Here is a 24072-nt window from a genome sequence, read left to right on the forward strand (position 1 = left end):
TTGTTTACCTTTTTGGTGCACAACATGAGTTTCCAAAATCAGATATCACTTCGCTGCCAGTGAGCATTCATAGCCTTGACAAAGTCATCCAATATCCTAAGATAATGAAATTTCTGAACTCTTGTTTTCTCTTCGTGTTAGAGACCTTCTTTAGAATTATTTTAGGAAATATGAGCTTTTATAGAATGGGAGGATTATGCACTAGAATTAGTCCAATACCAATGACCTTTCTCTACTGCCAATGAGCATTCATAACCCCAATGGATATGCCAACATATCCCATTAGAATTTACCTCAACAGAAGGAGTGGGGGGATTACACACTAGGTTTTAATCCATTGTTCTTGATCCATTACCAGTGAGCGTTTATAGCCTTGACGAAGGTACCATCATGCCCCACCCAAGAAAACATAGGTTCCTATTCCTAGGGTAGTATGGTGAAAATGGAAGGTCTCATGCAAGGTTATAACTAACTTGTTCCACCAAAGTTTCATTTGAATTTTATGAAAGCTAAATATGATGCTTTTAGGTCTAATGACTTAATGTGATCCATGATGGTATTTATTGTAAGCAGTGTGAGAAGAAATATGTGTTGAGAAATGTTCGATATGAAGCTGACATTGTTAAATAAACTAAGATTTGATCCGGGCTTTGAAAGATAGTTACCCCTTAACCATCATTTACAAACAAAGTCATTAAATATGTATCAAAAAATTGTTAATATGATGCATACTAAGGACTCAAAGATCCATATTCCACTCTATTTATGATCATGTATTATTTTTTAAGATGTAAAGAATTTCCTCTTTATTAATTCTAAACCTAATAAGTGTAAGTAAACAAAAGTTTATTTATGTACATAGTACATATACATAGTATTCTGAAAGGAAAAACTATTCAAAGAAATCGAATAACCAATGTAACAAAGACAATAATTTATCAACCTCATAACTCTTATCTTTAAATTTCGAAAATGGTAATATGTGAAGTAGTTGTAAGGAAGGGATCAATGTTTTTCTTATTTTTCTTCCTAGAAGGGAGTTTCCAACCTACATAACTATAAGTTGATGTTCTCTTAAAGGCCTATTCAATCCAATTGTCTACAAAATCATAATATTTTGTATGCTTTTTTAAATAATGAAACACTTCTAACATAAACGTATTTGCAATAAATTCATAATTTACTCCTCTTCGTTAGCAATCTGAAAATGTACCAAGATCCACATGGCAACTTAAATATTTTTTACATTCACGTTCATCATAACAAGAAGAAGAATTATTGATAAAGTCATGTGTAGTGTCAAAGGTGTTGTTAAAGAGTTGATGTATATATGATGAAATAAACAAATGTATATTAGTTAAAACAAATTTTATAGTTAATTCACTTATATTTCTATTTCCATATACCATAACATTGTCATGTGAATAATTATCATAAGCAATTTCCTTGTTAGTTACATAGTCATGCTTATTATGGTTATTAATATGAATAGTCTTATAGATGTATGATAGTTGTGAATTTAAAGTTACAAGTGAATAATCATCATTGTATTCATCATACATGGGAATTTTTTATTAATCGACATAAAACTTATATGAACTGATATTATGACTTCTGAAAATAGTGTCACATATCTGCTTGTTTGTTTGAGAAAGGTCTTATAGACTTGATATATGTTCTGCGTAATCATGAATGGATGGGGTTGATGTTGTGATAGACATAATTTATTTCTCAACATTCCCTACTTCACAAACTTTATCAAGATAATGATCATGGGAATCAAATAAAAAGGAACAAAAGTTGAGATTAGTGATTAAATCATCAGCTTCCTTAATGTTCTTTTTGCAATTAGAATGAGATGTAATGGTCTATTTTGTTAAATATTTATAGGGTAAACACATTTAATTAGAATAATTAGTTTCATATTGCTGAAATCCCACTTCATCATTAACACAAGATTCACTTTCTTGAAATCCTAAATCATATTTATCACAATGTTCATCTACACAAAAATAATTTTCAATAAGTGAATTAGAGGGATACGTAGTTGTACAATGTTCCTAAAACGTTTTGTGGAAGTATTTTAAAGATGAAATACCACCAGGAGGAATTTTCTTCTACCATTGTCAAGATTTACCTTATAGTGACATCATGAATAGTTTCATCAATACATCCTCGTACTAAATCCCAGTCTTTGGAATGCAGTTGTGGAAATATTTGAGGTGTTGTGTTGGATCATCATTCTCATCTTCAAAAAAATGGGGTACGCTAGTATCCCATTCATATACATTTGGAATATAATTAGGAAAACATGGCATATTGTAAAAATTAAGTGGAGAAAATCATTTAAGAATAGAAGCACAGAAGGAAGCCATCTAAACAATCAAAGAGTTCCCAAGTGAACAAACAAAATAAAGAAATATCTACTTGAAAATATCTTAAGGCACATGCAACTATGGTCCTTGATGGGTCCCATCAATAGGTATATTTTAAGGCCCATTTTTCTATCCTCCAGCCTATAAAAATCTTCTTTTCTCGCATTAATTTACATTTTTTGGCTATAATGTGCTTAGTAGGAAGACTAAAGGGTGCATGTCATACTTCGTGGCCTAATGTGATTTATGTGCAGGAAAAAGATCATTTTTTTGTACATTTATGATGCATAGGCACGTTGGAGGGAACTAAAGGAAGTGTAGGAAGCTTGTCCCTTGTATTTACTCTCTTTTGACTTGGATTGATCCCTAGAATCACTCATCTACACTCATCTACAACTCGAAGTCTACTAGAAGCCAATGAAATCAAGTGAATGGAATATTATAAGGGAGATAGATCCACTTTTTTCGAAGTTTTGGAGGGAGGACGTCCTCTTTTCAAGGAGGTTTCCCCTCAATCCTATTTGTGTAGATAAACAGGCTTAAGGTCTCATTAGGATTTGTACTTTTGGATCTAATAAGAGCTATTGAGAGCCAAGAGGTTGAGTTTGTTATTTCCATTTTGATAAGATGTATTTGAAATCTATGTCTTGTTAATGAAAGTTTCATTGTTGGTGTACATCTGAGTTAACTTTGAAGGGTTGAGACCCTTGGGTTAGGGCCCAACCCAGAGGCTCTATTCTCTCTTATGTATTTTACTTTATCATTGTTTGAGTAGTGGTATTTATTTCCTTGTTTAGGCAGAAGTTAGATTGAAAAACTTGTGATTGTAGGCCTGATTACCACCTCTCTTGAGGAAGTGTGGTTGAGGAGTCTACAACAACAAACCAAAAATATGTTTTTTTTTCCTTTGAAAGTGTCTAGGATTTGGTTTATATTTCTCTTGCATACTCTGTTTCAACATCCTCCCTAACACCTCATACTACTCTCAAATTATGCCACCAAGATCATCTTTTTAGGGTAATTGGGGGACACCATGAGCATGTACTTTTGTGTAAGATGGGCCTTTGAGGGGTGATAATCTTGGAAAAGGCATCACATACCCTTCATACACCCTAATCTACCTCCTACCACCTTAATAAAACCTTTCGTATCCCTAGGATGCTCTCCAATCCAATCTTATAGAAAAACAGGGCAATCCTATAACATCATGTAACAATCCTGTAGCAGTCCTATAGCATCCTATAAAACAATCTAAAGTTGACCAGATTTGCTTTAAGAGCTTGATTTTTGTATCTTGGGATTGAATAATGACCTCCAGAATTTGAATCCATGGTTGGGGAGGGCTAAGGACCACTTTAGACCCATCCTTCCTTCATTGGAAGTCCATAACAACCATTTGAATTAGTAGACAAGTTCCTAGGCATGCATTCATTAAGGGCACTAAGGCAATTACAAAGTGGTTAACCTCGTAGATGTATATATAGAACGTGAAAAAAGGAATCAAGAAAGGGGGAGCTTGGTCGTGGTAATGAAAAGCTTTGCGAAACGGGTCCTCCAGTTTTGTGATATCAAGTAACCTTCCAGCATGTAGGAGTATGTGCATTAGGTGCCCTCTTGCTTGGTTGCGGGAATTAAGGAGCTTACTTCTTGCTTGCGAGCATGTGTTCTCTTATGAAATGTGTAAGTACTTTGTTACTAAAGCTAAATTATCTTGAACTCAGTGATAAGAAGGGAAACTCTTCAATGCAAGTATATTAGACCTAGTTTTTTAAGTTATGTTCTTAGATTTTCTAGTCATACGCTTTAGATCAAGTTTCCTTTTTCAAGCAATTTTTCACACTGTGCGAGTAGGGTAATGACTTACATTCTGCAAGTAGAATCCTAATTTGCATCTGAAATTAGACTAGCATATTTGATCTCTGCAATTAGTACAGTCTTTTACCTTCCTGAAATTGTACTTATTCTTTACATTTGATGAACAACACTTTCATTTATGCAAATAGGATAATGTTTACCTTTTTGCAATTAGAGTAGTCTCTTATCTTTTCATGCAAGTTTTTTATGAAAGCTATTAAAAGGAGTAGACTTTGTATGCCATGATATGATTCATTGAGTGAAGGTGACATGACTAGATATTTAACTATTTTGCATCTAGCATTGTCACCTCTACGTTTGTACGAACCCTAGGTTGATAATTAAAGTTAGTACCTTGGGAGTCTCAACAAACTTGTTGTGATACTGGGGCTCATCACGTTTTGGCATAGTTTCTAGGGAGGTGTCTAAGTAGGTGTTGTTTTTACTTGGAGGTTACCTCTATTTATTTTTTATCAATTGTTTTCCATTAACATAACTAATTTGAAAAACACAAAAAAGGAGAAAAACGAAAATACCTAAAAACAAAACTAGTTCTTTCATGCCTTGTAGGAGTAGGGATAATCAAGGGATATTTATACCGAAAACCCCAACTCGTCAAGAAGTCACCATCATTCTTCTTTGGTGATTGTGAAATTCCCTCTCTAACCACAAGGGAGTTAGACAATCCTTTGGGTGAGCAACCTGAAATCTTTGAAGGACCCCTAGGGGAGGAAGAGCCTATATCACATATCCAAGAAATCATTGAAAATAGACAAAATGAGTTCTTTCCCATTTTATAGACCAATTGGGAGCTCAGGATGAATAATATCAGCCCTACTTCCTTTCCACACTTCCATGGCCTAACCTCTTACGACCCTGACATGTTCATGTTTGAGTTTGTTGTTGTTTAGAGGACCTATGACTATACTTCTAATGAACAGAAGCTAAATTTGTTTCCATCCACCCTCAAAGATGCAACCTTGCACTGGTTTATGGGCTTACCTAGAGGAAGCATCACCACCTAGGCAAAAATCCAACAAGCCTTTAATGAGAAGTAGAGGATTACTGTAGGCCTAAAGAGACAAAAGAGGAAATATTTTAGGATGACCCTAGGACTAGATCCTTAGAGGACTATGAGCTGGAAAGATTCTTACTGAAATATAGGAGCTCTAACTATACCCTTGACCCCAAGTCACTCAATCTAGTACTTCTCTGAGGGATCGAGGAGGACGTAATGGAGGCCCTCAATATGTTGTCTGGACGAGACATTTACCAGCTGACCTATGATAACATCAAGACAATATTCAAGAATCATTCTAGGGTTGCTAGAAAAAAAGGTAGATCTATTCAAGGCCTGGTCAACTCATCTCCCTTTGCATCAACTATGAAACATGAGAGAAGGAGTATGTTTAGGAATTTAAGAGTGAAATGTTGCATAATTTTTCCTTGCAATTGATACTATGCAGATCAAAAGAAAGTGAGAGGAAGAAGAAAGGGAACTAGCCATCTTTTTCCCTAGATGCAGTAAGAGGCATCCGAGAAATGAGTTCCCATTGAACACCATAGGGGTATTCTTAGTTTGTGAGGAAAACCATTCAACATAAAAATGTCCCTCTCTGTCAGGCCTAAAATTTGTATACAAAGGGGTAGAAAATTGCTTGGAATAACTCTCCTTCATCAACCAGAGGAGGACCCGTGACACTAGGCCTTATCAATAGGGCATGTCAGGTGCATAGTATCCTTCTTACAGTTCAAACCAAAATGCACCTTTCCAACCATGGTACCCTCCAAGTCATCCATCGTGGTCCATTCCCTCTCCTTGGTCCTATGCTCCTCAGTGTCCCCATCATTCGGTTAACCCACCTTTCCAGCCATATCAATCTCAACCTCCCAAATGGGGCAATCCATTACAAGGATGGAGGCCTTAGGTGGCCCAACCTCCTACCTTAATGCCTCGTCCTCAACCCTCATCGCAATTAACTTAGGAAACCTCAGATGTCTTCCCAACCCAATCCAATCCTAAACAATAAGTAGACACAATAGGTTTATAGTGGGGAGACATCCTATCTTGCTTATGCTATGAAAATACAAGAGATAAACCTTCATTCTAGGAAGGTACTTCCATATTCTCACCCACCTTCTTCACCTGAAGAGCTTGAAGAATAGAAGGAAAATATTACCACTCACGTCCCTATCCTAAAAGGGTCTTCCAACCTAAATAGAACACCCCAAAAGAGGCTGAACTTCTAGGAGAATTGAAGAACTTGTGTGTCAAAATATCCCTTCTCCAAGCCATGAAATATATCCCCATTTAAAATAGCCTTATCAAGGAGGAATGTTTTAAGAGACATGGTCGAGAAAAGGGATGCCCCCACTATCAATATTGTTGGGTAATTATCTGATCTAATGCTTGGGAGGGTGATCTCCTCAACATATCTAGATCCTAGTATCTAGGTATTGGATGTGCACATCAACACTATTATGGTCCCTAATACCCTAATCAACCTTAGGGCTACAATTAATGTCATGATCAAGGAAACCACGCAAAAACACAACCTCCAAGGAGCCTTTAGGAAGACCACTACAGTGTTGTAGGTCACAAATAGATTCACAATAGCTTTTGAAGTAATTATTAAGGATGCCCAAAACCAATTTTAATGGTTACCCTCTCATCCTAGGAAGACCTTGGTTGGCCACTATTGATGCCTAGATTATTTGCAAGGTTGGGAACATGACCATCAAGAATGGGCATCTCTCAAAGCATCTCGTACAATATCCCCATGCTCAACCTTCTATTGACCATGGCATGCCCTTGTGGATGGAGGATGGGGGAGAAGAAGAATTTTATCAGGCATCCCTCAACCTAGTTTATACACTAGACATTGTCGTAGGAGGTAGGAAACTTGATGAAGATCACCTTATTGACCACATCTTATAGAATCAACCTCCCACCACCATGCCAATTTATGAACTAGTGGAAGAATCCTTGGAACAATCTGAGGGTAATCTATGGAATGATCTATGCTCTATTGACCCTGATCTAGATCATTCCAAGGTTGTGGAAATTCACCCATCTAGAAATCTTAAGATCAACCCCTCTCTCTCATCCAAACAAGAAGAGAAATTATTCACCGTGTTGAGGCAACACCTTGATGCTTTTGCTTGATACTATAAGGAAATTAAAGGTGTGCATCTCTCAATTTGTACTCACCATATTTACATTAAGGAAGGATGCAAGCCTATGCACCAACCCCAGGAAGGACTTTAGTAAATTGGTTTCACCCTTGTTTTGATTACTGGCTGAAAACTTGGACTTCTGTTGGAAAAACAATTGTTAATAGGCCTTTAAAGTATTGAAGGAGAAGTTGAACAATACATCCATACTTAGGGATCCCAATTGGGCATTTCATTTCCATATATACATAGATGCATCAAATAAAGTTGTAGGAGCATCCTTAGGAAAAGTGGACGAAAACTTCTCTATGCTATATATTCCATCAATAAGAACCTTTATAAGTCGAAATTAACTATACAGTCACTGAGAAAGAACTCATGGTTGTGGTGTACCCTTTAAATACGTTTAGGAACTATATCACTAGATATCAAAATTTTATTCACACCGACCATAAAGCCATTAAGTATTTAGTAAAATAATACTGATGTCAATGTCGAAACCATTAGATGGTTATTACTATTGCAACAATTTGGTTTAACTATTATTGACAAACCAAGGAAAGAGAATGTGGTTGCAATTATTTTTCAAGACTAACCTTACCTATGAATGAGGAGATGGTAGATTAACAACTTCCGGATGAACACCTCTTTTCCATCTCGATGCTAGCTCCTTAGTTTGTTGACATAGCCAACTACTTGGTTTTTGGGCGATTCCCTCCTAATCTATCCTCCAAGGAGAAGAGTAAGATCATTAGGAAGAGTGCTTGTTATAGGCCATTTTTATCGCATCTAGTCAATAGGCCTTCAAATAAGACCATTTCACATCCTTCATCATATTGTCATCATCCATGCACAAATCCCTAAGCATGGCTCTCCCTAATCCCTAAGTTTATGCCCTTAGCTCCTTCATTTTAGTGATTTTAAGGACCAACACACCCTACATAACTGAGAAACTACGTCACAATTCAGTCTCTCCTTCTCTCATGATGTTATTCAGTGCACCCTGCATAACTGTGGGGGTACATTGATTCAAGAAATTTGGGAAAAAATAAAATTATTTCTGAAGCTTCCTCTTCCAAAATATTCCAGAGGTTGTTTCAACCATTTACCTTAGATAAGAACTTCGAATCATATCTTCCCTACCTTGTATATTTCACCTTCTTATCCCTTGAGCTAATCTTCCCATCACTTTTGGATGTCAAGCCTAGATTGGTAAATGAATAAGAATTCATGAACTACCTCTCCTTCTTATATATTTACTTCATTCCACAAGCACCTCGTTGGTTGTTGTTGGATTTTGGAGAGTGATTCTACCCTTATGTTTTTGAAGTGAGAGATATCTTTCCATGCATTAGGGTGATTATAGATGCACTTTGTGACAAGGAAAGGACAATTAAACTTGGAGGAGATCTTTTATAGGATCAACACTTATTTTTGGTTGTAACTCACTCCATTTCTATTAATTCAAAGAGTTCTTTGTTTTCATATTTATGATGTTATGGTTAGATAGATTTCAATACCATGTTGATCTATTGAATAAAGTGATTATATGATGCTACACAGATTATGTGGATTGTTGGCTTTTAATATCCGACTATGTCGGTTCTAATAATAGCATTTGGAGCTATGATTAGAGCATCCAATCCAAGGAAGGAGCGAAGAATACTATAAATTATAGATAGGCTTCATCCTGTTATCTATTTACTTTAAGGAAAACATTAGTGCCTTTATTGTTTTGTTGTTTTAGGTTAGTCCACCAAGCCTAGGGAAGATACTTATGTCCGTAGTTGTAGATTCTTCGTGACAAATTGGTGACCATACGAGGGAGTGGTGTATTCCCTTGGTGGTTTATTTGTCCATTGTTCTTTTCTTACCTCTTCTCCAGTCCTTTATTGTCTTATTCAATCAAGAACATACCTAGGAATACCTTTCATTGAGTCTCAATTGCAAACCTTGTGTCAGAACTTTTCATCCCTTGACTAACACACCCTTTGGTCTTTAGATAGAGTGTTGCACCCTAGCTAATCCTTCTCTGTGATTGTGTTGCATAGAATTGGTGCCTCCTTTGCACCTATGTTGGCCCTTGTTCATGAACAAGTTTCTATTTTCATTGATTTTCTCTCTATTCAGCCTTGTTCCAACTTCTCTTCCTCGAGTCTCTGAGTGTCTTGTTGTCCCTTTGAAGCCTCCATTTGGTTTTATTTTGTTTTAATACCTTTGGTAAGGGTCTATTTGAATATTTTACTTTGTTCTTATCATCAGGTTGTTTGAAAACTAGTTTTGTTTGATCGTTGAGTGCTTATATGAATTGGTGTTCTAGTCATCATTCTGAAAAGCTTATTTGAATCAATGATTAGAATTTCCATCTTAGGTTTCTTCATTTTCAAAAATTAAGAGACTTGAAAATAAAAATATTTCCATTCGCATCTAGGGTTTTGTGTATGAAATTAGAATTCCCTAGTGTGAAATTGCATGTTTTTGCTTCCATTTTCGCAAAACAATTCCCCCTCAATCGTCGGGGGTGACTAAATTGTGTATGACTGTTAATGATATCTAAGTGACATCATCTTTTTTATAATATTTTCTTTCATTATTTCTTTCTTCTTGTCAAATTCAGGTTGTATGCATAGATTTATTGTTGAATTTTAAAAGACACTTTTACATTATAGTTAAAGTCTGTGTGGTTTCTTTTCGTCAATGATCAAGTTGCATCCATATGTTTCTTTCCATTTGAAACATTAAAATAAAAGAAAAGAAAAATATCTCTGCATCGCATATAGGGCTTTGATTTTGATTGGAATAGTGAAGTTGAGGATATCGATTGTTGCATCACTTGTTTGTTGCATTGTTTATTAATTTATTATTCCCCTACTTAGTTAGGCCTTTCATTATTCAAAGGAAAATGAAAAGAGTTATTTTTGTCATATTAGTTGCATCATAGGTGTTTTCAAGTGACATCGAGTTTTGAGCCTTGAAATCGAAACATAATTCAAGATAAAATTTAAAATTCATCTCAATTAACCTAAGGAGCATTTGAAACTTAACAACACACATAGAGGTCTAGGCTAGAGATGTGTTCTGATGTCTTTAAATGTAGGAGTTGTCGTCTTTGCTAGTGTCGCATTCTGGGGGTGATTTTCTATTCCACATATGTAAGTGTATTAGATCGTTGTCCACGTACCTTTGGGTATATCGGATGGCACTCCATGCATGAAAAGTATATGGGAATTCTCTCATTGAATGGTTACACATTAGACAACACTACTACAAACTACACTTCCACGTACCATCGAGTATATTTTGGAAGTCCACCCTAGGTTGTTATCCATCCATAGGTAACCGAGTCGTCTTCCTTGTACATCATGATACACCAAACACAACATTTAGGGAGATTTCCTCCACGTATGTTAAGTCCTTGGTTCCCAAGGTGTATATTTTAGTTCATGGTTGCTTGATAAACCTTTTCCCTAGTTTACCCCTTCATTTTATTTTGTGTTGTTAATTTCTAAAATCAATTAATTGACCCTGGAAGAACATCGTTTTGTGGAAAAAATCCTTAGTATATATTAGGTTCAGACTAATGGCAACAGTTCCTAATTCCACTAATCAAGGAAACCCCTCTGATGGGAATCCTAGCCCTTTTCCTCCTTCTGGAATTATTGATGCTCCTTTTATGGCAACGTTGTTCCTTCTTGGATTTACCACTCACTTGCCAGTTTGGATTTTTTTTACCCTTGTGGTTCTGAATTTCCAAAGTTCTTCTCAACCAAGTTCTCCTCCACTTGAACCATATTAACCTCTAGTTGATCCTAAAGTTGACCCTTTTCCTTCTTCACCTATTGTTTCTTCATCCCTTTTTTCATCCTCCCCTGGTGAAAGTCTTGATTCTAGTAACCAAAAAGCTAAGAAGAAGAAAAAGAGGATGAAGAAGAAGAAGAAGAAGAAAAATAAGTAGGGGGCCAACCAAGAAACCATTGCTATGAATGCAACTAGTATGGGCGAACCTTCCAATCAGCCCCACCAAGTTAAATTCCCTTTCATGATTTGTAAGGGTGACCAACTTCTTAGAGATTGTCTCGGTATTCCCTAGGCATTATAAGTGTGGTCTACAGGCTCACATCATCCTTTGTCCTTAGCCTTTGGAGATCATGTTGGTGATAAACCATCCACTAGTGATAGTAAGGTCCATGAGAAAAATGGTAAAGTTAAGTTTCCTTGTAGGTTATTTGAAAGGAATCATCTTATTCACCTTTATCCTTAAATGGATGAATCCTCAAAAGTGTTGGAAAACCTTACATCTTCTCAGCCTCATCTTCCAGCTGGTTATTGAAAGCTTTCTCCCAATCCTCCACTAGTTGATGAAGTGATTGATCAGAATCCAAACCTAATCAATCCACTCTCTCTGAATGTTAATCCCATCAGTTTGTTCCCAACCAACCATTTTTTTAGAAAATGGTTGACTCAATTCCACCTTCAGTTGATCGTACCTTTCCCATAGAGAAAGAAGTTCATATCACTCAGGTTCTTCTCGTTTCTTCAGATTCCAATGAAGTGGGGGGAAATCCTCCCTTTCCCACGACAATGGGGAGAAATTCCCCGGTTCCCACAACTCCTCCTCCAAGTGGTATGGTCACTTCCTTTGATTGGCTTCAACTAGCAGGATGTCATCTTCCTCCTTACGTGCCCTTCTAGATCATAGTACAAGCTTATAATGTGGTCGTACCTTGTATAATCATAGATGAAGGCACATCTATTAGTGTTATGTCCTCAACTACTTGGAAAGATTTAGGTTCTCTGTAGCTTGTGCCTATTACCCAAAATATGTCGGCTTTTAATAGAGGAACTATTCAAACGTTAAGGATCCTTCCTAAGTTTCCAACTACTTTGGGAGGAAAGGTTGTCTATATCGATGTGATGGTAGTCCAAGGCCCTTTGTATTTTAATTTACTCCTTGGGCATGACTATGTTTATGTCATGGGATCTCTTGTCTCTTCACTCTTTCGTGTGATGTGTTTCCTGCATGAAGGAAGAATCATGACTATTGACCAGCTTTCATTCGTTGGTCCTAATTTGACTCCCAATCAACTAGCTTCCATAAATGGTCCTTATATGAAAATGGTATCTTCCATGCCATAGGTTAATTATGTGGCAACCTGTTCCATGCCCGCATCTATTGATGATATAATAGGTGATGTAGTGCATCATTTACTGGGAGAATTCGAGTCTAATATTTCCATTGGATCCTTTGATACCTTCCATAAAAAATTTCTCCCATCTAATGAGAACCTCTTGGAAGTCATGGACTTTAGTAGGTCATGATCAAGTTCCTAAGTAGAATTCCTTTTCTTTTTTCAAGCTTGTTAAAAAATGAATCAAGGTGTGAGAGTAGATTTCCTTGTCTTGTGTGAAGCCCGTTAAAAAATGAAATAAGATGCCATGAGTAGAGTTCCTTTTACTGTGTCAAGCTTATCAAGAAAATGAAACATATCCCTTTACAATTTGAGTCTTTGATTAGATCTCATGAATTCCTAGTCGAGTCTTTCACTTGATCTCGTACATGAGCCTTCACTCCATCCACCTATTAGTAACCCGTAGTCTACTTATGTTCATGAAATGAAGGTTGGAGGGTGGGGCATGTACCTCAATTTGATTCATTATGTTGGGGGCATGCAAACTTATTTCAAGCATAGTTTTTCTCTGTTTCAATCTTGTCTAAAAAGTGAAACCATTTTCATCCTACCTCTTGTGGTTTCCATTTTTATCAGTATGTTTTTTCTAGATAAGTCTTAGTTTTCTCATTCCATAGTTACCATATTCTTGGACAATCATATGCTTTCACTTGGTTTTTATCCTTGCCTAAGGAACATCTGTGATGACTAGTATTATTAGCCTGCCTTTTGACCTTTGCATGTTTTTAGAAGTTCCATCATGAATGGAACCAATTGCTACATTTGATACAACCCATTCCTCCAAGAGGAGTTCTCTTTTATCTCCTTTCAGACTCCCAAAATATGAAAAGATTTTCAAGCACTTGTCTTTTCGAAATCATTAAAATAAATGAAAATGCATCTACTCAGTATAAGTTTAACCCTTTTCTAGGCTGAGATATACTACTTACATAAAAGGAATACCTTAGTCAAACATGGATAACAGGTTCTCTTGGGTATTATTTTCTCCCTTTTCAGACCTAATGGACTATCTACGAAAAGGAACATATGGAGTTTTCTTTTCTTCCTATTTTTCAAACTCTCTAAACATGAAAAATATGTTGATTTATACCTTTGTTGGACTCATTAAAACATCAAACAATGATGGAATCGTCATTCATGATGGGAACGAACCATTCCTTATCTGGGTTCGTTAAATATTCTCAGAGGGATTCATTTGAAGGATGAACTTACAGATCAAGCATATGTTATCCTCCTCAATCTTGTTAAAAACTAAAGAGGTACTGACCAGTATGGTTGGGGAAATTGGGAAAATAGGGTACTCCATTTGTTAATGGAAGCGAGTCACTCTTGAACATGACACTTTTCCACTTCATCTCCATGGCTATTGTGTTGGGAAATATGTTTTTCTTTTGGTTTAGCATATTGTTTCAAAGCCTATGCTTTTTGATTTGGGTCAATTCTTCCAACTCCATTTCAGTGTCATTGTTTTGTTCAAGAGAATTAATTTAGTTGATATTTGCTACAATAGTCCAAATCCTTCATTTCATGTCTACCTTTCCTGATCGAGTTCCATATCAACATCATTCTAATCATTTTGTCTCAAATCATGATACCCGTTTCGTATCGTTGATGGGGGATACATCAAGTGATCCAGGTCCGAGCGTGAAGAAGGAACCTCCCAAGACCTTTTACTTTCATGATGTGTTAAATTTCATTTTAAAAGAACATTAATGAATACATCTGCATGCAGAAAAGAAGAGGAATAAGAAAATCATCAACACATAAAAATATAAGCGTTGATAACGGAGTTTGTCCAGGAGGGACTACATCTCTGGGCCACGGTGTCAAGATGGTGTAGGCTACTGCATTAAGTGTCGTCAATAATGATGATGTACACAAGAGATGATGTCGCGATCATACAAGGAAAAATTCCCTCACGCGGGAGTGGCTCTAAGAGATATTCCCAACCGGAATTCTCAATCAAACTTCTATCAGTATGACACAAAAACATGCATGGTGAATATCCCGCCAACACGGCACAAAAGGGATGTCAAAACAAAACACATGCATGATGACAACAAGGGTATCCCAACAACATACAATAAGGGATCTCAAAGCATAACATAAAGAGTTATGACAACAAGTACATCATATGACATATTCTTCATAACATGAAGCAAGGAATCATGACAACATGAAAAAAACAAGATCCTACATCAATATCAATCAAGGATCCATGCAGCATAAAGTACAAGAAGAAATACATGAACAATAATCATATACCTCACACCATGGGCCATTTGAAGAAGTGGATGTCTCACTACGGAAGCTACTAAGACCATCGATCTCAAGGCATCGATGAAAGAAGATGGCTGCTCATACAAGAATGTGGACATCTGAATCAAACTATCAAAGTGTTGAAGCTTGCTGAATATCGATTTCACAGCATCGATTGCAAGAAGAAGAACCGATCAAAGAAGAATAACTGCTCTAGACTTCTCGCTCTACAGCTCTATGGCTATCAGGCCCTATAATGCTCTGACTTATCACTGCAACTCTGCAATCTGCTATAATTTCAAGCGTTGTGACTCTATGGCTCTTTGTGCTCTAGATTGATCAAGCTCTGTGGCTCTATGGGGTTCAAGCGTTGTGCTGGCTTTCAAGCTCTCTCTGGCACTTAGGCTCTCAGGTCTCTTCCTCGCAACCTTTCCATGCAACCTCTCGGGCTTTCTGTCATACTGCTCTCGCCCACTATTACACAGCCTTTTTGCGCTCCCCGGCTCTTTGTCACCATCATGTGTTATAACACGTTTGGATCAAAGTCGCACTTAAAAATCGGAGGTCATTTTTGTTCAGAATAGAAGCCGTTTTCTTAGAAGCATCGGCTGGTGCAACAAAATCCTTAGAATAGCCTTCTTTCTATTTAAAATAGAAATACACTAAAAACTGATAAATCCGACCAAAATCCTTTAAAGTTGGACTTCATAACATTTTAAATTGGCCCTACAAACCCTATCAAGTCTGCCTGTAGACACTTATCGCAATTGGCAATTGGCAGTTGGTATTGAAGATTGACATGGGCACTGATCGCATTTATCGACGTGATTCCCAGCATGTCGCCGATATATATATCGGAGATATTACAATTGGCACTTTTATCAGGGTTTTCGAAATCGGTGATCGTTGCTGATTGGCGCCGATAAAATCGACGCGATAAAAGGTGTTGGGAAATATATTACATGAGGCATATATAAATCAGCGCATATATATGGTTGGACCATTGGGACTTGGGTCGGGTCCACCACTAATGGCCCGTGCCCACCCATTAATACATTGTTTTAAAAAATACATATATATATGGTCGAACATATATGTGGGATATGTGGAGGAGGGTTCAGTGGGGGTTATTGCCACTAATACCGATCTCATATATATATATATATATATATATATATATATATATATATATATATATATATATATATATATATATATATATATATATATATATGTATATATGTATATATATATATATATATATATATATATATATATATATATATATATATATATATATATATATATATATATATATATATATATATATATATATATATATATATATATATATATATATATATATATATATATATATATATATATATATATATACATGCATTTATTAATGCGATAAGGTGGTTTTAAAGGGTTCAGCGGGGTTTGTTGCCGCCGATCCCGAAACCATGTGTTTGATGGTTCTATATTGAAACATTTTGTCATATGGTTATTTATTAACCATTTAGAAATGATTTTGTCCCTTATGCAGGTTTAGGAGACAAATGAGAGAATGCCAAGTGTCAATGGCTGATGGGCTGCCATGGGAATACCACCTGCTTACTGGGATCCCATGTGGCACACTGTGGGTCCCACTTTTTCCCTGTCATGTCAAACTTTGTAGAGCTATATCGTCTGCATACGAGCTCAGTTTGATGAACTGTTCACACCACCACGATCAGAACGATGAGGTCTTTGATCTGGTCTTGGTTCGAAGTCATTCCCAACACTTTGATTTTTGAGCCATCTTGGTCCTGTGTGTCTCTCTAGAGCCCCCTGGATCAATCCTCCCCATTGAGGAGCTTTTGGTCCTCCAAAAGCATGAAAAATAAGTTGCATCTTTATTTGTACCCTGTCTACATCACAAGTGTCCTGAAAAGGTCTCGCTTCCATCTCCTTCACCTTTGTTCTTCGAAGCCTTAAACGACGAGATGACACCTGCTACTTCTACAACCTGTAGTACATTTTTTTGCAAATTACATGCTTTGAATAACATGACCAAACTAATGACCCAAACATCCCATACTTTCCACAAGTTTATAACACATACTCGGTGGTCAAGTTTACAACAAGATGGACGTAATACCCTAGCTATGAAAACAAGGCCAACCTATCATTGTTGCTTCAAAATGTGATGGAAAACACATCATCAATGCAACACATGATCTACATACATAAGGAAAAACACTATTGTTTTGACAAGTTATGGAAACATAACATCACTTTCATATTTTTAACATGCAACTCAAAATACGACTCAAAACATGACCAGACATCATTGTTGCTGACCAAGTGATGGAAAACACATCATCACTTTTACACTTTAAAATGCAACAAATGATTTACAAAAGAAATGACCATGAAATGAAAACATGTCAAAAAAACCATTTTTCATTTATCAATGTGAATGGGTCACCTCCTTGAGGTGGTTTTGCCTATCGAACAACTACGCTTCCTAGTTCACGCAGCAACGCTTTGTCTTTAAGGCGCTGCTCTAGATGGAGCTTCCAGCAAGTGGCTCTTTGATGGCCATTTCTATCACAATGACTACAGTAGGATTTCTTCCTCCATATCTGCCTAACCTATTTCTTTTCATGCTATTGAGAGGGTCTTTAACGCCTCATGAGTGCTGCCATTCTTTTCTAACACTTGGAAAAGGTATGGTTAGGTAAACCACAAAAGGTGCATGTTTTTCGATGCCTTGATCTTCGGTCATTATTAACAACATGATCATAATCAAAATGAACATTTGAAGATAGAAAGTGATTATACCTTCCTTTGTTGTCTTTGATGTTAGTGTGGCGATGAGTGCTTACCTCTGCTCTCTCCCTGCAATGGAAACTGCCATGGGATGATGGGGATGTTTTCCCATCATTCTCTTTCTTCGACGATGTCTCGGACGAATTTGACACCTTTGAGCACTCTCCTTTAGTGTATCTCGAGCCTGAAAATTGATGTTCATGCACAACCTCCAAAGGTTGAGTGATGCCTTAGTTATTAACACCAAGTTCTTTCTCCTCATGCCTCATCTTTGTAAGGAGCCTCATGTTTGTCCCTATAATTGGGATCTCCAAATCTCCAACAGACATCATACTATGTGAGGGTGAAATTGGAAGGAAGTAAACATATTTTACCTTCTCTTTCGATTTGGAAAGAATTGATGAGGGCTGCTCATGGTTCGTCGTTGGAGGTTCGCTAACTGTCTCTGTGCATTCCCCAACTTCTTTCCTGACATACCCAAGTCATGCCTGACAGGGTAATTCCTCTACTTTGATGGGGTTGACAATGCCTTGGCCATTAACGCCCAAGCCTTTTCCTTCATACCCCATTCTCTTCAACAGTTTGGAGCCAATCCTTGTGGTATGATTTTCAAACACAGCGAAATCATCATCAGGAAACATACATGAAGATGGAGAACTACTTTTTACCTCACATGGGTCTTACTGCAGCTTTTCAAGGCCTCGTCCTTTGCTTGCAGCTGTCGTAGAAAACTTTGTTTTTCCTCTTTCTCTTCATGTAAGCGCATCTTCAATTCATCATTCTCTGTTTGAAAATTATGTTTGTTTTGCTTCAGTTCCTCCATGGCCTTTTCTGTGGCTTTCAACTGAAGCTATAACCGCTCCTTTTCCTGAGTTTCTTTCTGTAGAGTTTCATACATGATTTCCACTCTCTTGGAAATGTTGACCATGGTCTCATACATCGCTTTTTCATTCTCTGTCACTGCATGTTCCATTGTTCACACTGCAATTCACATACACGTAAAGACCACTCCGATACCACTTGATCCAGGTCCAGGTGTGAAGAAGGACCCTTCCAAGACCTTTTACTTTCATGATGTGTTAAATTGCATTTTAAAAGAACATTAATTAATACATCTGCATGCGGAAAAGAAGAGGAATAAGATAATCATCAACACATAAAAACATAAGCATTGATAACAAAGATCGTTCAGGAGGGACTACATCTTCGGGCCTCGATGTCAAGATGGTGTAGGATGCTGCATTAAGTGCCGTCAATAATGATGATGTACACAAGAGGTGATGTCACAATCATATTACAAGGAAAAATGCCCTCACGCAGGAGTGGCTTTAAGAGATATTCCCAACTGGAATTCTCAATCAAACTCCTATCAGTATGACACAAAAACATGCATGGTGAGCATCCCGCCAACACGGCACAAAAGGGATGTCAAAACAAAACACATTCATGATGACAACAAGAGTATCCCCACAACATACAACAAGGGATCTCAAAGCATAACATAAAGAGTTATGACAACAAGTACATCATATGAAAGATTTCGCATAACATGAAGCAAGGATTCATGAAAACATGAAAAAAACAAGATCCTACATCAATAACAATCAAGGATCCATGCAGCATAATGTACAAGAAGAAATACATGAACAATAATCATATACCTCACACCATGGGCCATCTGAAGAATTGGATGTCTCACTGCTGAAGCTGCTCAGACCATCGATCTCAAGGCATCGATGAAAGAAGATGGCTTCTCGTACAAGAATGTGGACATCTGAATCAGACTGTCAATGTGTTCAAGCTTGTTGAATATCAATTTCGCAGCATCAATTGCAAGAAGAAGAATCAATCAAAGAAGCATTGATCAATGAAGAATAACTACTTTGGACTTCTCGCTCTACAGATCTATGGCTATCTAACCCTATAGCGCTTTGACTTATCACTGTAGCTTTGCGATCTGCCATAATTTCAAGCACTGTGACTCTATGGCTATCTGCGCTTTGGATTGATTAAGCTCTATGGCTCTATGGGGTTCAAGCATTGCACTGGCTTTCAGGCTCTCTCTGGCACTTAGGCTCTCATGTCTCTTCCTCGCAGCCTTTCCACGTAGCCTCTCAGGCTTTCTGTCATACTGCTCTCGCCCACTGTTACATAGCCTTTTCGTGCTCCCCCGGCTCTCTGTCACCATTGTGTGTTATAACACATTCGGATGAAAGCCGCGCTTAAAACTCAGAGGTCGGTTTTGTTCAGAATAGAAGCCGTTTGCTTAGAAGCATTGGTTGTTGCAACAAAATCCTCATAATAGCCTTCTTTCTGTTTAAAACAGAAATACACTAAAAACTGATAAATCTAACCAAAATCCTTTAAAGCCGAACTTCAAAACATTTTAAATTGGCCCTACAAACCCTGTTGGGTCTGCCTGTAGATGCTTATCGCAATCGGCAATCAGCAGTTGGTATCTGTGATTAACATGGGTGTTGATCACGTTTATCGGCATGATTCCCGAGATGTCGCCAATATATATATTGGCGATATTACAAATGGCGCTTTTATCGGGGTTTCTAAAATCAGCGATCGTTGCTGAGCAACGCCGATAAAATCGGCATGTTAAAAGGTGTCGGGAAATATATTACATGCGGCATATATAAATTGGCGCATATATATGGGTGGACCATTGGGGTTTGGGCCGGGTCCACCGCCGATGGCCCGTGCCCACCCCTTAATACATTGTTTTAAACATATATATATATATATATATATATATATATATATATATATGTATATATATATATATATATGTATATGTATATATATATATGTATATATATATATATATATATATATATATATATATATATATATATATATATATATATATATATGTATATATATATATATATATATATATATATATATATATATATATATATATATATATATATCTATATATATGTATATATATATATATATATATATATATATATATATGTGTGTGTATATATATATATATATATATATATAGATATATATATATGTGTGAGTGTGTGGAGGGTGTGTGGGTATATATATATATATATATATATATATATATATATATATATATATATATATATATATATATATATTATAATAATATATATATATATATATATATATATATACACATGCATTTATTGATGCGAGAAGGTGGTTTTAAAGGGTTCAACGGGGTTTTGTTATAGACATTTTTGGGCCCTACAACCCCAAGCATGAAATGTCCATAAACCAAGGGCTCCTAAGTCCCTAAAATTGTTGTTCTAACCCCTAAAGGAACAAGGCCAACAGATTATAGCTTCTCCCAGAAGTTCTCCATGAGATACTGCTCAGAATTGGTCAAAACAGGATCATTGCAGCTGCTCCACTGGCTAAGTGCGTTGCATCTCACCCAAATACACTGTGAGGGTGTGTTGCATTTCAAAAGTCCCTTCTGTGGGGTGCGATGGGTGAGAAATGACAAATGGCAGTGTCATTCCGCGAGGTGGAGAGGCAATGGAAGCTTCCAGAATCTTCTCCTGTGACACTTGCCTCACTGAATTCGACCAAGGATGAGTAAGAGGCCATCAGTCTCCAAGTGGAAGCAAGAAATATTAGAGAGAAGACACTAATAAAATCACAAGCTGACCCATCCCCCTTACAGATATCTATATATGGATCCCTCATCCCAGAGATCCAGAGGTTGGAATTTTGCATATTGTAAGGAATTGATGTTGGTTTCTTGAGACAAACATCAGATTGTTGGGTGATCTAAGCTTTGTTTGAGGTGAAGAGGGGCTTCTTTGCTGGGAGGTTGATGTTGGGTCAGAACAAATGGTTGTAACTCCTCTTGGCTCTTTTCTTGTTTATCAATAAAAGCTATTTGAGTTTTCCTCCATGCTTTTGTGTCATTGATGCTTATTACATTTGTATGGTCAATTTACATCTGATCCTAGATTGTTTATGATTATAGATCCATGTCTTTGTATAGTGCTATGCTTCTGTGATCTTACAGGCACTTTGTGAAGCCGGGCGTGCAAGGGAGCAGGTAGTTGAGGACTATCAAAGAAGAGAGGGATCAAATCAAGAGATTAGCGCAAGACAGAGGTTGGTCTTCTTGTTCCTTTCTATCTATAATTCGTAAAGGAAAAACAAAAGTAGCTTTTCTCTGTTCGTTTCTAAAGCAGCTGTCACACCTTAGTGGGATAGAGCAATTCTATATAGACACTTTTCCCTGTAACAAAATGGCGACTCCGCTGGGGAGCTAATTAGTTTGTTTGTTTATCATTCTTTGTTGTTTGTTTCATAAACTTAAAAGTAGCATTCGAACTGCATTTGCCATAACAAATGCAAAGTAGACAATTGCTACTTCAATCCATCTACTGGATCTGTTTATGATTTAAACAACTGATTCACAAACTATCTGATTGCCCTTGTGATAGCTCTTAAATCCTCCTTAGATCTACCCCTGATTGTTGCATTACAAATTGTTTTTTGCTCGGCCAAAACCCAAGAACTGAACTGCAAACTGTGACCTGGAACCCGAATAGAGTCTCGTTTCTGGCCTAGTGCAGGTACTGTTCAGAGATTCTGAATTTCAGTGCACTTCCTGAGTGGACAACCTGCGTTGCATTTCAGATTCTCTGTGTTACAGGTGCGCTGATCAGACTAGCTCTGTGCAATTGTGGCTTCTGTGGTTCATTCTTTCCAGTTCTATTCTTGAATTTTGCTGCCTGTGATCAGTATATGTCTGTTTGAAACCCCTTTTCCTTACTGTTATTCTGCCTCCTTTGTACAAAAAAACTGTAGATGTTTTTGTGTGTTTGTTGAGTCATTTACAGTTCTCCTTTGCAAAAGTAGCGTAATTGTACTGTCGCCCTTTGATTTGAAACTGTCGCAAGTGTCGATTTCAATCGTAGGAAAGAGTTTGATTGCTGTTGATGGTCGATTATCCTGTTACTGTTGCTTTTGGTCTGAATTTGTAATTTTCTAGTGTCGAGAACAAGTATTCATTTCAAAATCGTAAGGTGTTGTGATCGTCTCCATTTTTTGATTTCGAAAAGAAACTTGTTGATATTTGTCGCTTGAAAAGAAATTCAGATTTGTGCATCAACTTTCTTTTTAGCATTCATATACTAAGAAAGTCGAAAACAAATACATGCATGTGCATTTGCATATAGACAGTCTGATTGGCTTGATTTAGGAAAGTGCATTTAGAGTGTGCTCTTTGCTCTTTGTGAAAAGATTCTGTCTTTCTTTTCCATAGTAGCTAGGATTTTCATTGCATAAAAGAGATAAAAAGTTTGTTTATCATCTTAGATTGCATTTTAGGAATTACATCTACATCTCGTGGTGAACCCGAAAGGCAAACTTCATAAACAAGATCAACGGAAAATAAATTCAATGAATCTAACAATGCTTTGGAACTTAACGCACAACATTTAGAATTCTAGGCTAGAGACGTATTCTGGTGTCGTAAAGCCTGGTAACTGTTGTTCTCACTGATGGTTGGGTGATTCCTCCACTTTGAGACGATAAGTGCCAGTACGGACTTGTGCTCCCACGTACCGTCGAGTATATTTTGGGAGACCCCAATAGGCGTAATCCTTTATCCATAGGAAGTCGTGTCTACCGCCCTATCAATCGCAATGCACTAAACACAGCATTCGGGAAGATTGACTACCGTACCGTAAAAAGTATCCTGCAGTTTTGCGATTGGTTTGGTAATCCCTCTACCTAGAGTTCCAGAGCAGTCCCTTTCGTTCCTTTTCAAACTCCTTAACGGAAAAGGTCCATCTGAGCACTTGTCACTTCACACTCATTAAAAATCGAAGGAGACTAGAGTCATCTTTTGTTTTTTCTCGACTCTTAAAAATTGAAAAAGCAAGTTGTGTCAAAGCGTCTAAAATTCATTTAATTCGGAAAAATACTTCCCCTCTATTTTAGTTGATCGAGTAATCCGCAATCGTGGAAGAAAGTCAATTGAAACCCCATCGTTCGCGGAGGCTTACGAGTCAACCGTCTTTGTCTCCAGAATCAAAGCCAGTACGGACAAAGCGAACTCGTTTAACCGGTTCCAAATCTCCTGTTAAAGTTAGAACAAGTGTTCCAACAACATCAGAGACTCCGGTTACTCCAAACTTTTCTGGAATCCTTGCCTCTATAGAAGAAGTTCAGCAGCCACAGAAGGACAGTGATACTGATCCTAGTCTGAGAGTAAACACTTGTGTTACTGAACCAATTCCATTTTCAACCAGTTCGGAGAGTCTTGCTCTTCAAACATCTGTCGCTGCCAATTTCATACCTTCTTCAGCACCAGAAATATTCTATGGACCTGACGGTCTTCCCCTTCCACTTGGTCTGATTTCCATAGAAGAGATTGTAGAAGATCC

The sequence above is a fragment of the Pinus tabuliformis genome, chromosome 4_1 (genome assembly GCF_031772625.1).
Source record: "Pinus tabuliformis cultivar Carrire ecotype Pingquan chromosome 4_1, CPIR1, whole genome shotgun sequence".
NCBI lineage: Eukaryota > Viridiplantae > Streptophyta > Pinopsida > Pinales > Pinaceae > Pinus > Pinus tabuliformis.